This window comes from Oryx dammah, unplaced genomic scaffold (genome assembly GCF_014754425.2).
Source record: "Oryx dammah isolate SB20612 unplaced genomic scaffold, SCBI_Odam_1.1 HiC_scaffold_27, whole genome shotgun sequence".
Classification (NCBI taxonomy): Eukaryota; Metazoa; Chordata; class Mammalia; order Artiodactyla; family Bovidae; genus Oryx; species Oryx dammah.
In genome coordinates this window covers 20,371,876-20,387,793 of record NW_024070211.1, presented here as the reverse complement: position 1 = coordinate 20,387,793, position 15,918 = coordinate 20,371,876, and the positions used below count along the sequence as shown (strand labels likewise).

General features: G+C 45.0%; 1 protein-coding gene across 2 annotated transcripts in view; it reads right to left on the bottom strand.

The window, feature by feature from the left end:
- The window catches only part of COL4A4 (collagen type IV alpha 4 chain), a 146,394-nt gene extending 130,965 nt beyond the window's left edge, over positions 1-15,429 (bottom strand). Inside the window, exon 1 of one of the 2 annotated variants that reach the window (XM_040228464.1) lies at positions 15,368-15,429. The gene's annotated coding sequence lies outside the window, so the exon portion shown is untranslated. Of the gene's footprint in view, positions 1-15,298 lie in introns of both variants that reach the window. The other variant, XM_040228463.1, reaches the window with a different exon arrangement.
- Positions 15,430-15,918: the final 489 nt, after the last annotated feature.

The window sequence follows — 15,918 nt, the reverse complement described above, 5'->3', positions numbered from 1 at the left end:
AGTCGTGTCCAGCTCTTTTGAGACCCCATGCACTGTAGCCTGCCAGGCTCCCCTGTCCATGGGACTTCCCAGGCAAGGGCACTGGAGTGGGTAGCTGTTTCCTTCCCAGCGGATCTTCCCAACCCAGGGACTGAACCCATGTCTCTTGCATGCAAGCGGATTCTCTACCACTGAGCCACCAGGGAAGTCCCAGAATGGAATATTTGACCATAAAAAAGAATGAAGTACCAATCAGTGCTACAACATAGAGGAACCTTGAAAATGTGATGTCAAGTGAAAGAAATCACGGGCTGTATAATTCCATGTGTGTGAAATGTCAAAATAGGAATATCCATAGAGACAGAAAATATTAATAGATTAGTAATTATCAGAAGTTGGAGGAGGGGCGAATGGAGTTTTCTGGAGGGTAATGTGTTATGGATTTAGATAGGGTATTATAAACTTTAAAAGAGTAAAAATGGTGTGTTTTATTTTTGAAACATATCTCAATTTTAAAAAACAAAAAATATCTTGACTCCAAGTACCATATACTTTGAAAAAAGCTCTCTTTGGCTCAAAGGATTTGAAATGTCTCATCTTTAAAACTTTGGCTTCTTTAAAGACCCAAACCTGTAAGAATTAAGCACAAAGAAGGAAATGGGAGTGTAGAATGTTACAACTTAATTTTAAATTTCTGGATAAAATCTAGATAAACTCAATCAATGTGATATTTATGAGAGACTAGTTTTCCAAGTAAGCATCAGAATGATGTTCCATGATAATTTCATAACCAAGTAGAAACAGAATCACTTTGAGTAACTAGATCTTTTCCCATTCCTAAATCCATCATTAACATAGTTTTCTATTTGCCTTCTAGAAGCATGTCTCAATAAAACAAATTACTGTTTTAAGAGGAATACATAAATTGGCTTGAAACATTCAAACTGTGATATTTCAGATAAATAGGAAACACAGTCAAAAATTAAAGAACATCAGCGATATTTGCTTTTTAATCCCCAAATAGATACATCATGCAATTAGTCTGCACACATAATGTGATAAAGTGTATCCCTCTCCCATTTCTATCCTATGCAATATAATTTTATACTTGAAAATCATATTAGTCACTCCACTATACTTCTCTGCAACAAAAATATGTATATAAATTCAATATTTTCATTTATGATCATAAATTTCTGAGTCTTAAAATTTTTTTTCTCCTGGGTTGACATTATTATGGTTATTAGTAGCATATAATTCATCCAAAAGAATAAGTATGTCTTGATAAACAATTATTGTTTAGTCACTAAGTAAATGAGCTGCCAAAGGTAAAACAGTTTTGTCCACAATTTTACCTGGAGCAAGCCTCAGATGACTACGTGCGCATCTCAAGCATCTGTCTAGCCTGAAAACAAAGCCAGAGAGGAGTCACAGAGACTTTAGAACCACTCTGCTGGCTAGACGGCTGCTCCAAAGTCACAGCTAAGCAGAGGCCCAGCTGGCTGTCAGCTGGGCACCGTGACCGTGGTGTATACTGGACTCTACAGTTCCCCAAAGGTTGTCACACAGTCTACAACAATCCACAGCAATCTACAAACATTTCCTTTGCTGCAACCACCTATGTTAAGAGCACAAAACTTTTTGTCTCAACCATGCTTTTGATGACACTGAATAAAATTTCTCATAAATAAAAAGCTGTCATCACATGGGAGAGGCCAAGGCAGTGTGTTTCTATTGAAGTTTGTTTTAAAAAAAGGAGAAGGTATAAACAATTTGAGTGCTATGCCACTAAAACATATGCAAACAACAGCTTTGGGAGACTGTCTACCTAGGAAACTTTTGCAAAAGTTCTGTACCTTTCAAAGGGTATGCTTTATTCTGCCAACTGTTATTCTCAAGCAGGGAGTGTTGAGCGCTATGGAGGGCTATATCGGAGCCCCCCTGCCCCAGGCCCCATCTTTGGCTCTTAATTGCAGGGATAACCAGGTTTCCGTCACCTGATTCCATCTTCCAGGCACATGGAAAGGTTAAGGATAACCACCTGACCCAACCTGGAGCTTGGCTTCCTGACACAGAACTCTGGGCCGGAGGATGGTACAAAAACATTGTCTGAACCAGTCCTCTTGGAGAGTTGAAATGAGGACACTGAGAAAAGAAAGGGAGATGAGGGAAGAAGGATACGTCCAGTACATCCTCAAGTACAGCTGGGTGTTAGAAAACTGCGACAAGTCAAGGTCAAGTGCAAGTCTGAGTTTAGAAGAGACAGATAAGCTGCATAATCAGACAAAGCTGTTTCCAAGAAAATGCAAAAACAAAGACAGACAGTCTCAAGAAAGGAGGAAAAACCAGCTCATTCCTGAGAGCCCTCCCCAGCCCCGACAGTTCTTGATGCAGTCTTGTGGTTAACTCCCTTTTCTTGACCTGGGCAGCCGAGTCTGATAAAAAGCACTGCCCTCACTGCAGCTGGTCCCAAGGCTGCATGCGACACACCTCTGGAGGCCATCTGGGGCCACCCACCCCCAATAGGGAAGCTGAACATACGTGCCCTGGGCCTTTGACATCCATTTCGTTCATTAACCCAGCCCATAATAGGTTCTTGCCCAGCAGTATATTTATATCAGTAATTGCTAGCATGTATATTCAGCAGATATCACAGTGTTCTCTTCCTCCAACTCTCTGGGATTTCCACCCCAACCCCATGCACTTCTTTATGAAAATGCCTGGACTCCAATCTCTCTGGGACTCAACAGTCTCTGTCCAGTGTTTTCCAAAGGTCTGGGAACAGGATCTGAGCGCCTCCAAGCCATTCTCGGTACCCTGGGGAGTTTGTTTTCTCTGCAACCTAATCTTGAATACAAATACACCCCACTGGAGTTCTCATCCACTGGGGGCTAGGCATGGTTGGGGCGGGGCAGAGGTGGGGGGTCAGGGGGAGGGGAGGGCCAAGATCGGAGGACCAGATAAACCGGAGACTGAGGAGTGGAATCTTCTAGCCACAAAAGGTAGCAGAGATACAATGTTTTTTTTCCCCAAGGAACATTAAGTCTTCGAGCTCTTTCGAACAATATTTGCCCTTTCCGGGAAATCATTTTCTATTAACTCAATGACTACATGTTCTTTCCTTTGACTTTCTGACACTGAGCTATCTGAAGACTCTCTCTCCAAGGCTAAATTTTTTTGGATGGTCTGAACACGTATTTCTATATACTTTTATCTTTCCAAAGTAGAATTCCTAAAGGCTAAGCTTTTGTAGAGAAATAATCAAGGGGCCTGGGTGCGGGGGGGGGGGGGGGGGGGCGGCAAGGGGAGGTGGTTAGAAAAATGCTCCCAGAAAAAGAATGGCATGCCTGGGGCTGGATATCTCCTCTGAGGCTTATACCTTTCCTGTTAAGGGATCACTTGAACTTTCCCCAACATCCAGATTGATTACTTTCTAAAATCCCATATCTTTGGGTTGCCTCTAGCTGCAGACTTTCAAAGCCTCCAGGTTGATGAGAGCTTTTTAGTGAAAGCAGTCAATCCCATCAACCATCACAAAGGTTTTTAAAGCAAGTCATGAACCCATGTGGGTCCACGGACTACTGGAATGTGGCTGGAGCATCATGTTCCCTGCGAAGGAATTAGGGAAAAAACTTGAGAAGGACTCAAGTAAATTCTTGAGAATATCTCTACATTCCAACAGGACCAGAATGTTGTTGGATTGTGGTCAAGCCCACCCCCAACCTTGCCTTCCTTCTAGATTCAACTGAATTGTTTGAGAGTCTTTGTACAGTCCTCAGGTGACCCTGAAGTTGAGTTTGCTAGTCCAGGGCCAAATGGGCCATATCTCAGCTAATCTATCATTCTGCTAATACAGGCTTTTATTATCATTTTTCTCCATGAGGTCTCCCCCCAGTATCAACAGGACATTTGACAACAATCATAAGAATGTCATAGGTGGGAAACACACAGAGGGGACACTGTTCCACAAATGTACAACTGATTTTCAAAACCAGATGTGTCCTTTACTTCCAAGTTAAGATTTCAGATTTCTGAGAGCTGCCTTTGGTGTAAGCAAATCCCACTGCTCACTGAGAAATGCCTATCTGCAACCAAATGTACTGAAAGACTGGCATTCACCTTTGAGGACTTCTTCCCTCCTCCCTAGAGACTGGCTACCTTCTCCTGGTACCTGGTGATCTCATGTGAGGGATTGAAAGCAGCACTCTAAGAGGTAGAAAGACTTGTGTTCAGATCTTGATCACTTACCAGTATAACCCTGAGCAAATCTGTACCACTCTGAGCTCTTCATTTCTCGGTATGTAAAATTAAAGCTGGAGAGAACTACACGAGTCAAAATCCATGCGTAGCACAGTCCCTGGCATGTTGTTATTGTTTAGTCGCTAAGTCATGTCTGACTCTTTTGGGACCCCATGGAACTGAAAAGCCTCTTCATGAAAGTGAAAGTGGAGAGTGAAAAAGTTGGCTTAAAGCTCAACATACAGAAAACGAAGATCATGGCATCCAGTCCCATCACTTCATGGGAAATAGATGGGGAAAGAGTGGAAACAGTGTCAGACTTTATTTTTGGAGGCTCCAAAATCACTGCAGATGGTGATTGCAGCCATGAAATTAAAAGACGCTTACTCCTTGGAAGAAAAGTTATGACCAACCTAGATAGCATATTCAAAAGCAGAGACATTACTTTGCCAACTAAGGTCCATCTAGTCAAGGCTGTGGTTTTTCCTGTGGTCATGTATGGATGTGAGAGTTGGACTGTGAAGAAGGCAGAGCACCGAAGAATTGATGCTTTTGAACTGTGGTGTTGGAGAAGACTCTTGAGAGTCCCTTGGACTGCAAGGAGATCCAACCAGTCCATTCTGAAGGAGATCAACCCTGGGATTTGTTTGGAGGGAATGATGCTGAAGCTGAAACTCCAGTACTTTGGCCACCTCATGCGAAGAGCTGACTAATTGGAAAAGACTCTGATGCTGGGAGGGATTGGGGGCAGGAGGAGAAGGGGACAACCGAGGATGAGATGGCTGGATGGCATCACTGACTTGATGGACGTGAGTCTGAGTGAACTCCGGCAGTTGGTGATGGACAGGGAGGCCTGGCGTGCTGCGATTCATGGGGTTGCCAAGAACACGATTGAGCGACTGAACTAAACTGAACTGAACTGAGCTGGACTGTAGACTGCTAGGCTTCCCTGTCCATGGGGTTTCCCAGGCAAGAAATCTGGAGTGGGCTGCCGTTTCCTTCTCCGGTCTCCTGCATTGGCAGGCAAATTCTTCACCACTGAGCCACGAGGGAAGTTCCCTGGCACGTGGTAGTGCTCAATATATGTCTATTCCCATCCTTCCTAATTTGTCATGCAGGCAAAATGAGCTCCCAATAAATGAGAGAAGGGTTAGAACACTGGGAACTGGGGCAAGCCTGGTAGACCTCAGGAGGGAGGCAATATTGATCTGTGAATGAAGCAAGATCTGGAGAAATGAGGAGAAATAAGCAGTGACAGTCTCCCTTAAAGGACCTTGTAAACATCGGGAGAAGTCAATGAGAGGGATGACTCCTCAATGAGTGTAGAAGCAGGTATACAGGAGGGCAAGTCTGGTCAGAATCGGAGTTAATGTAAGCGGACTCTGAGAAGACACTTATGAAAAGGTCAGCATTTGTTTTTATCGACGAGAGAGCCTTCTGCTGCTACCACAACTGGTGCTGCTGCTGCTCCAACCCCACGCCCTTCCTCCTCCTCCTCTTCCCCATCATTGTCAACATCTTCCCCACCATAAGAAATTATAATAAGCAGCATTGTCAGTAGGTTCCTTATATGCTACATCCTGTGCTAAAGGTTTAACACCCATCTTCAATCTTCACAATAACCCTAAAAGGTAAGTTACACAATGTCCTTTTACAAGTAACTACAGTTGGTAATTGGCTTCCCTCATAGCTCAGTCGGTGAAGAGTCTTCCTGCAATGCAGGAGACCCAGGTTTGATTCCTGGGTCGGGAAGATCCCCTGGCAAAGGAAATGGCAACCCACTCCAGTATTCTTGCCTGGAGAATCCCATGGACAGAGGAGCCTGGCGGGCTACAGTCCATTCAAGAGTCACACACAACTTAGTGACTAAACCACCACCATCACAGTTAGTAAGAGACATTTCCAGGGTTCAAACGCTAAAGCTTTCCTTATTAACCACTACACGACGCAGCTTCAAAGTTCATAAAAATTCATGGGCACATTTCAGGAAATGCATCTCTGGAAAGAACAGCTTTAGCCTTCAATATAATAGTAGCAGGGAGATTCATTTGTAAATGCAGTGATGCACTGTGGTACATAGACATTTAGTTTGCTGTGAATCCTAGAAAAAGAGAGTTCTCCTGTGAAGGTCTTCAGGTTTGGAATTTCACCTCTAGAAACTTCTACAGGATAGTTGGCTATCTTCAAGGCACTATTTCTAACTAGACCATAGGAAAATTAAAGCATTTCAGGCAGCTGCTAAGTCACTTCAGTCGTGTCCGACTCTGTGCGACCCCATAGACGGCAGCCCACCAGGCTCCCCCGTCCCTGGGATTCTCCAGGCAAGAACACTGGAGTGGGTTGCCATTTTGTTCTCCAATGCATGAAAGTGAAAAGTGAAAGGGAAGTCGCTCAGTCGTGTCCAACCCTTAGCATGGACTGCAGCCTACCAGGCTCCTCCATCCATGGGATTTTCCAGGCAAGAGTACTGGAGTGGGGTGCCATTGCCTTCTCCATTCAGGCAGCTATGTAAGCAAAAAAAGAGAGTGAGAGAGAGATTTCACAGAAGTTTCCAAATGAACTTTTAAGGTTAAACAGAAATACTAAGATAAGCATGCAGTTGATTTCAAAATAGGAGGAAAGCTTTGTCTTGGAGGGGACGGAACATTGTAATCATATGAGTCTTGGCCCTTTCTGGGCTTCCCAGGTGCCTCAGTGGTAAAGAAGCCACCTGCCAATGTAGGAGACAAAGGTTCAATCCCTGGGTTGGGAAGATCCCCTGGGAGGAGGAAATGGCAACCCACTCCAGCATTCTTGCCTGGAGAATTTCATGGACACAGAAGCCTGGTGGACTATGGTCGATGGGACTGCAAAGAGTTGGACATGCATGAGTGACCAGGCGCACACATGGGCCCTTTCTAAGGAGAGCCTCAGCTAAGTTCAGTTCAGTTGCTCAGTTGTGTCTGACCCTGCAACCCCGTGGACTACAGCATGCCAGGCTTCCCTGTCCATCAACAACTCCCGGAGCTTCCTCAAACTCATGCTCACTCCACTGAGTCAGTGATGTCACCCAACCATCTCACCCTCTGTCATCCCCTTCTCCTCCCGCCTTCAATCTTTACAAGCATCAGGGTCTTTTCTTCACATCAGGTAGCCAAAGGACTGGAGCTTCAGCTTCAGCATCAGTCCTTCCAATGAATATTCAGGACTGATTTCCTTCAGGATTAACTGGTTGGATCTCCTTGCTATCTTAAGGACTCTCAAGAGTCTTCTCCAATGCCACAGTTCAAAAGCATCAGTTATTCGGTGATCAGCTTTCTTTATGGTCCAACCCTCATATCCACTGCTGGAAAAACCATAGCTTTAACTAGATGGACCTTTGTTGGCAAAGTAATGTCTCTGCTTTTTAATATGCTGTCTAGGTTGGTCATAGCTCTTCTAAGGAGAGCTTAATCATCTTCTTTTCCTTGCGTCTGCATCCTGCCTTCTGTCCACCACTGTCTGCCTTCCTTAAGGCAGGAGCTGGTTCTAGAGACTGGGTCCCCTCAGCAGGTGCTTCCCTAGAGGACAAGACCTGGAACCAGACTCCTCTAGAAATGCTTCTGCCACTCGGGAACCTTATAAAAGATTCCATCCCTCACCCCTGGACTTCAGAGCTGTGCCATTTCCTATTCTGCTACAGATCATAAAGCTACAGACCAAACACTCAGTGTTTCAGCGTCAGCTTTACACATTGGGAAATAACTGAGCAAAGCCAAGAGAGCGTGTTGTGTGTTGGATGTGATATCACATGGGCAGAGTAGTCGAGACAACCAATGTTTGGAAGTTTCACAAAACCATAAGAAATTCCATTTTTAAAGTGATTGCTTCTCCCCTAAACTTTGAAAATGAGGTGGATTTTTTTAATTCAAAAATTAATGGTAAGAAGAGATCTATATTAAATTTTTACAATTAAAATTTTAAACCTTTGTTCTCTTTAAAGTTGCTCAGTCATGTCTGACTTTTTGTGACCCCATGGACTATATAGTCCATGGAATTCTCCAGGCCAGAATACTGGAGTGGGTCACCTATCCTTTCTCCAGCAGATCTTTCTGACTCAGGAATTGAACCAGGGTCTCCTGCATCACAGGTGGATTCTTTAACAACTGAGATATGGACAAAAAATAAAATAATACATAGAATCTTGACTACACATGAAAATTACAGGGTTTGTAAATGCAAGTCCACTAAATATGTAATAACATTTAAAAGTGATTTTTCTACTAATTAGCCTGACATCAACCAAAACAAAATTTTAATCATTTCTATATACCTTTAATATGACACAAAACACCTATGATTATTATTCACTCAAGAAATAGCTATCATATCAGTATATGTCAATTTTCCAGTTTCTATCAAATGCCATGCTAAGCACTGTGGATACAAGAGTGAAATCAATTTAGCTGAATTTAATATTCGGTAAATTGAGTTTTCAGTTTACCAAATATTGAACTCAATTTGAACACAACTGAACTCTCTCCAGTGTTCTTGCCTGGAGAATCCCAGGGACGGGGGAGCCTGGTGGGCTGCCGTCTATGGGGTCACACAGAGTCGGACACGACTGAAGCGACTTAGCAGCAGCAGCAGAGCTCAAATATTCAATATTACTTTTAAGTAGATTGGGAAAAGTTAAAGATGCATACTATAATCATTAAAGTAACCACTAACAACAACGCAGGGAAATATAACTAGAAGCAGAAAAAAATTTTAAAGGAACATTAAAAAATATCTGATTAACACAAAAGAATGCTGGGAAGAAGAAAGGGGACAAAAAACAGATTAGACAGATAGAAAGTAAACAGAGAGATGACAGACCGAAAAATAACTCTATCGACCATGTGAAAATGCACCAAAAACTGAAAGCAAAACGTTGGATTTAAACAGAAAAAAGAACAAACCCACGTATATGCTACCTAAAAAATACATACTTTAAATAAAAAGATGCAAATAGGTTACAAGTGAAAAGGTGGAAAAAGATACACCACACAAACAGTAAGCACAAGGAAAGTAGACTGGCTATATTAAAAATGGACCTCAAGATGGACAGTGACACGTAAAAGAAAAGCCACAGAAAGGGCAAAAATATTCAAGATAAATACATCTGCCAAGGATCTTGTATCCAGAATATATAAATAGTTATTGCAACTTGACAGTAAGAGCAACAACCAATTTTTTTAATGGGGAAAGATCTGAGTAGAGGCTTTGCAAAAGTTCTCTGAACAGTTAATAAATACCTGAAAAGATGTTCAACATCTTTAGCTACTAGAGAAAACAGAAGCATGCTACCTGCCACTGTGTAACCATCTGAGTTGTTAACATTTTAAAAGCTGGCAATACCAAAAGTATTACCAAAAATGTACGGCGGGACCAGAACTCTCATATACTGCTGAGGAGAATGAAGATACAGTTACTTTGGAAAACTCTTTTATAATTAAACATATACCTTGACTCTATGGCCCAGCCATTCCACTCCTAGGTATTTATTCAAGAGAAAAGGAAACACATGTTCACACAAAGCCTAGTACAAAAATAGCCATAGTAGCCATATTTCCCAAACTGGAAACAATTTAAAAATCTAACAGGTAAAGGGATCTTTTAAAAAGTGATGTCCATACAACGGAATTTTACTCAGCTACAGAGTAGAACAAACTGCTGATACACAGAACATGGACCCATCTCAGTATTGTTCTCTTGAGTCAAAGAACCCAGATACCAAACGGTACCTACTGTATGACTCTATTTACATAAAATTCTAGAAAATGCCAACCAACCTACAGAGTCAGAAAGCAGATCTGTGGTTGCCTGGGAATGGATGGGGAGAGATGGATGGACTAAAAGGGGACAGGAGGAAACTCTGGGGAGTGATTGAAGAGCTTTGTAACCAGATTCATGCTATTGATTTCACAAGGTGTATGCATTTGTGAAACTCCTTGAATTGTGTGTTTTAAATAGGTACAGATTTTGGAATGGAAATTATACCTCAATAAATTTATTTTTAAATACCACTGTTACTATACTAAAAATAAAATGAATCTTTGTACGTACTCGCAAAGGTCTCATAGTCCAAAAAAGCAAAATGCATGACTCTGTTTCAGTGTTATATAATAAAGGTATGGACAAAGGTCTTCACAGAGACCATGATCTTTGACCTTTGACCTAGATCTCAAAATGTAAGGGTTGCATCAGACAGACATCGGGTTGGGGGGTGGGTGATTCCTGAAAGTGGAAAGAATGGCAAATACAAAGGCATAAGGTAAAGAAGGGTGTATGTGAACTTGAGACATATGAGTAATACACAACATTTTTCAAAATCTTTGTTTTGGTTGGTTGGTTTTGGACCATTCTGTTCTATCCAAAGAAGGATAAAGTAACCTGTAAAGAAAAAGAGAAACTTCTGGAAGCTTTAATATAAGCAAGTTACACGATGCCTGTGAGAAGTGTAACTAACATTCACCAAACCTTTTACTAGCACTTTTTCAGGCATGTGGGAGATTATTGCCTCATCACTTTGAAAATGAAGTGTGACCACTTTGGTCAATGAGATGTGAAATAGATGTAGCGAGGTCACAGTAGTTGGCAGCTTTTAGAGCAGTTTTTGATTCGCTGAATTCTCTTCCCCTTCAGAGATCAGAGAACAGGTTGAGTGGGAATTCCCAGGAGGTTCCTGAGTGGTTTGGATAAGCAGAACCACCTCCACAACCCCTTTTCTACCTCCTTATACCCTATGATGTGCGTGTGTGTGTGTGTCTGTGTGTGTGTGTGAGTCACTCAGTCATGTCCAACTCTCTGTGACCCCATGGACTATAGTCTGCCAAGTTCCTCTGTCCATGGAATTCTCCAGGCAAGAATACTGGAGAGCGCTGCCATTTCCTCCCCCAGAATATGCAGAATATGTACAAAGGGAGAAGAAGAGTCTTGTTATTGGAAGCCTCGCAAGTTTGGGGGTTACTTGCAGATGCCCCCAAGGTAACTGGTTCTTTGTGATACAAAGTGAGCTTTTATTCAGACAGTAGCACAGAAGGGATTTCAGAGGACAAACATTGCAGAGAACTAGCTAGAAGGCTACCATAGTTCACAGATGATAAGTCCAGGCCCTGGGAAGGGCCATGATCTTAGAAAACCAGAGAAAGAATTTGGAGATGTAATGTCAAGAACTGATATGAATTGAAAATAACTCTGAAGAGCCTCTTGATGAAAGTGAAAGAGAAGAGTGAAAAAGTTGGCTTAAAACTTAACATTCAGAAAACTAAGATCATGGCATCCGGTCCCATCACTTCATGGCAAATAGATGGGGAAACAATGGAAACAGTGACAGACTTAATTTTCTTGGGCTCCAAAATCACTGCAGATGATGACTACAGCCATGAAATTAAAAGACGCTTACTCCTTGGAAGAAAAGTTATGACCAACCTAGACAGCATATTAAGAAACAGAGACATTCCTTTGCCAACAAAGGTCTGTTTAGTCAAAGCTATGGTTTTTCCAGTATGGATGGATGTGAGAGTTGAACTATAAAGAAAGCTGAGCACTGAAGAATTGACACTTTTGAACTGTGGTTTTGGAGAAGACTCTTGAGAGTCCCTTGGACTGCAAGTTGATCAAACCAGTCCATCCTAAAGGAAATCAGTCCTGAATATTCATTGGAAGGACTGATGCTGAAGCTGAAACTCCAATACTTTGGCCACCTGATGGAAGAACTGACTCACTGGAAAAGACCCAGATGCTGGGAAAGCTTGAGGGCAGGAGGAGAAGGGGACAATAGAGGATGAGAAGGTTGGATGGCATTACCGACTCTACAGACATGAGTTTGAGTAAGCTACAGAAGTTGGTGATGGACAGGGAAGCCTGGCGTGCTGCAGTCCACGGAGCTGCAAAGAGTCGAACACAACTGAGTGACTGAACTGAACTGAACTGAACTGAGACTGTGAAAGAACCTGTGTCTAATTGTTTTCGAGTGTTAAAAACAGAAGGTCCTTGAAAGAAGAGAGATGACTAAGTGCTGAGGTGAAGTTTAAAAATAATTAATTTAAAATGTAATTAATATTAAATTTAATCTTTCAAAAAGATTGAAGAAGGAGCTACTGGCAGTCTGGCAAAATATATCACATCAAAAGCCTAGGCACATTCCTATCCAGAGGAGGATATAGAAAGATTATAAACTTTGGAAGAAATCAGACCTGGGTGTGAATCCTGAGTGAATTTGTCAAGTCATTCAGTTTCATTCATTCAGCAAATAGTAAACAATTTCATTCATGCACCAACTAACTTCATTCATTCAATAACATTAAAGAACACCAAAAAGGCCACTGTCCTACTGGAGCTGAACTCCAAAAATAGGGAAGCACACACTACACATTTAAGCACTGTGCAGAAAACAGACCTGATATTGTGACCATGAAAAGGGGGCAAAAACAATAATACAGGCCTTGTCAAAGGTCATTACCATTTCACTTTGTTCAAAACTCTCATCTGGCACCAAGTCAAAAGCAGAGATTTCTGTGTCCTTTGTACTTACAAAAAGGACTGCCCTCACTTTCCTTTTGTTTTATACATTTCAAGAGCCAGCTGGGAAACTCTCGACTCTGAGACCATTTTTTTAAAAATCAAAAATTCTGGTTAATTAACACCATCTAGTGAGCATACCCTGAATGTTCACTGGAAGGGCTGACACTGACTGCTGAATTAGATTCCCACAGTTGTTTAAGGTGGGCACACTGATGATGCCGATTTACAGAAGAAAAGACCCTAAGCCACACTAGTAAGTGTGGGAAAGATGCAAAATCTAAACGGTACTGCAGAGACCACACTTAACGACTCCTGCCTCCTAACCCTGTTTACATCACAAGTTTCTTTCCTGCTCCTTTGTAGCATTAGAAGTGACTTGCAGTTGACCGTTGCTACTGCTTCTAGAGTCAATAAAGCCAAGTCTGGACTTCAGTCAAAATGACATCTTTTCAGGAAAAGACAATTGAAATCCAAATTAAGAAAGCTTCTGGACTTCAGCATAAGGAAGGAGCATTTAACTCCGGCATTGAGAGATGTTGTTTTTTCTAGGAAGTAATGTCAGTTCATGCAAGACTGTCACAGGCCTCTAAGAATTCTTGGACCCTTATTTTATCAACAGAGCACCTTATATCTCATCTAACAAGGATGGCAGGAGAAAGTTTCATAAGAACTCTCCTTATCAATGTGGAGAAGCTATAGCAACATCATGGGAAACTCCAGAGAGCTTAAATAAAGATACTTCAACATCTAGGGACTTCCCAGGTGGTGCTAGATGTAAAGAACCCACCTGCCAATGCAGGAGACCCAAGAGACTTGGGTTCACTCGATCCCTGATTGGGAAGATCCCCTGGAGGAAAGCATGGCAGCCCACTCCAATATTCTTGCCTGGAGAATCCCATTCTCAGAGGAGACTGGCAGGCCATGGGGTTGCAAAGAGTCAGACACAGCTGAAGCAACTTAGCATGCAGGCACCTGAGTATACAGACTCCCATTGCTGGGGAGTCCGGTGTAGTTGGCTTGGGATGTTTTAGGATTTGTAGAGGCTCCATAAGAGATACTAATATACAGCCAGAGTTGACCTTTGGTGGCATAAAAAGAACAGAGGGGTGTTTATAATTATTCCCTCTACAACCATAAAAGGGAGTGTGCACCTTCATTCATTCACTGTCAGGGTTTCATCTACCTACAGAGGTACAGAGGTCTGATATACCATGACCCATGCTAATTGCAAACAAGTGGTTCTCCACCATCAGCCACCAAACCACACATTTGTATCTGATGACCAGCTACTGCAGACATCAGCAACCCTGATCCAGAGTAAGGGTTCTTAACCTGGAGATGGAATTCAGATGGTCTGTGAACCGTGGATGGGAATCAATACTACATCTGTCTTTTCACTAAACTTTCCTGGAAGACCAGCGGTTTCTTCAGTTATGAACATAGCTAACAAACCACGACAGTACCGGCGGTTCTTGAGACTGTACCCACTGGCATCTTTATGACACGTTTCAGTTTTGCAGTCATCACTACTTTGAGATTACGGTTGTTTACCAGATTTGCTGTTAGGTCGAAATATTCGGTGCAATAATCATGATGCATGTATGTTACTAGCTCATGACATTACTACTTTGATCATTTGTTTCAGTAAAACGGATTCTGAGAATGGCAATACGTAAGAAGGATCTGAATGCTTCGCCAGAGACCATGTGGTCAGTGGCACAAGAAAAGGGCACGAGCCCTGCTCTGCGGACGGTGCCCAGCACGTCCGCCTCCAAGGCCACCTCGGAGAAGGAGAAGCGCCCTCTCAGGCCGGAGGCACCTCGACAAAGCTGGCGCGCGGCCTCCCGTGCACTTCCGCAGATAAGATTTAACGTGAAAAGCCAGTTCAACACGGCGGAGAATCAGCTGGATGAGCTTTCCCTTTCCCCTCAGCTGCCTCCTGCTCTTGGCATTTCGGAGTGCCCAGACCGCCAGGCTGGTAACTTGAGCCTCCAAATTAATCAAAACACAACAGCACCCAGTTCAAGCCCAGGCAGACAAGACTGGAGCCAGACAAGCTCTCCTCCCGTGACCCCCGGGCCCAATTCCCCAACCCCGCCCGCCGGTGCGCCCCACCCCGGGATGCCGCGCACGCTTCCACCGCCGCCCGCGCCCGCAGCCGGTGGCCCGGGCCCTGGGCCCGGGATCGCCCAGACCCGGTCGTGGTCGCCTTACCTCGTGAGGACACCCGCCGCCCCGGGGAGCTGCCGCGGCGCTCGCCCGCGCGGCGCGCACCTCCCGCCGCGCCCAATTCCACGCTCCACTCGGCCACCCGTTCACCGCGCTCTCACCGCCGCTGCGTCCGGCGGCGGCCCGATGGAGGCGGGTTGAGAAGGGGAAAGTGGCTAGACGGCACCGCCGGGGAGCCGGGAGCCAGCGGGGCCACCCGAGTGCCCACCCCGGCGCGCCTCCCGCTTAATCTGAGGCAGGGCCGCTGGCCACTCCCTCCACCCTGTTCGGCCACCTCCCCATCGCACACCCCCCAGTTCCCCACCTCCGACTCGCCACCTCTTACCCCGACTCGCACCCCTTTGCCCCGCCGCGACTCCTGAACCTCGGGCGCATCTCCTCCTGCACCCCCTACCCTGGCCCCGCGGCCACCTGCCCCGCAGGCGCGCAGCCTTTTCTCGCCTCCCGCGCGCGCTGCCCGGGGCTGAGGGACGTCGCCTGGAGAGTTGGAGGGGAGGGGAGGGGGGACGAGGGCGGGACTGGAGCCACTTCTTCCCTCCCTGGAAGCCTCGGTGGGGAGGCTGAGCCCTACAAAACCCGCCCCGGGCGGGCTGGCCAGGCGAGCTTCACCGCCGGGCTCCCAAAGCGCGCCGCGCCGGGGACGCGGGGGCCCGAGAGCCTGCGGGTCCCTGGACCCCGCCGGGGCTCTGAGCGGTCGGCCACCATGCGCCCGAGGACCGCGCCGAGGCCACCGGCGCTGCTGCCGCCGCTCCTGCTGGTGCTCCTGGTGGCGGCGCCCACGGAGGGCAAGGTGAGTACCCGGGGGAGGGGCGGGGGGCGCCGCGACCCCCACCCTTCTTCCCCTGGCAGCCTGCCTCGCCCGCCGGGAGCCCTGGCCTTGAACCTCCGCTGGTAGGTGCGGTGACAGTGGGCTTCAGGCAGACCCCTGGTAGGAGCAAGCGAGGA